Source organism: Pundamilia nyererei, unplaced genomic scaffold, assembly GCF_000239375.1.
Source record: "Pundamilia nyererei isolate P.nyererei 1_Seehausen unplaced genomic scaffold, PunNye1.0 scaffold00181, whole genome shotgun sequence".
Lineage (NCBI taxonomy): Eukaryota > Metazoa > Chordata > Actinopteri > Cichliformes > Cichlidae > Pundamilia > Pundamilia nyererei.
This window is the reverse complement of record NW_005187582.1, coordinates 1,123,153-1,124,020: the sequence shown is the minus strand read 5'-3', so window position 1 is coordinate 1,124,020 and position 868 is coordinate 1,123,153.

Sequence of the window (868 nt, the reverse complement as noted above, 5' to 3'; positions counted from 1 at the left end):
TTTTTTTTTTTTTACTTAACTCTGTGATGATGTCTGAACTTCTGCTAAGGTATTTTTGAAATCACAGAGTTTACATCAAAGTCAAAATGTGGATAACTTAATCTGTTATGGTTTATAATTGTATTTCTATGTTTAGAAACTTGTGTCAATAAATGACTTCATAATATTTTGTGTAATGACATAAAAGATCCACTCAACATAAAAATCCACACTTGTATCAGAAGGTGGCAGTAACGTTGCACATCAGTGCATCTCTAAGTATTCACAGTGCTTCATTTGTTCCACATTTTGTCAAGTTAAAGCCTTTTTACAATTTACTCAATTTATTTTTTACCTCCAAGTTTTTCCATAATGACATAGTGAAAAGGGTTTGTTTTTTAACAGGTTTTAAGCCAAATGTTGTAAATGTCATCTCCTACTAAAGCACATATTTTCATTATTTTATTAGTCCTTAATATTTACTTTTAACCTAAGGTGGTTTTCATTACTTTCTAGGTGTGAAGCATCACAATCAGATTTAGAAAACAAGGACTCTGACTCCAGGTCACTCTTTATTATTTCAGACAAACCACACAAAATGTCACAGTAACAGGCAGTGTAAAGAATGTGACTGCACCTACTGAGGCCTAAAGATAAGAACTTTGGCATTTTTAAACCAGGTATGATGCCGAGAACTGGATCTGACTGTGAAATCACAAACACATTGCCTAATGACTTCTATCACAATGAGCATGTATCCTGGATACTCTGGATAATAACCTGGATAATAATGTATCTGTTGTATGGTTCCAACCTTTTTATATCACTGCCCAAACTGCATTCATTGGTACAGTTTGGCAGTAGCACAGTGGCAAGGAGATAGTCCTGC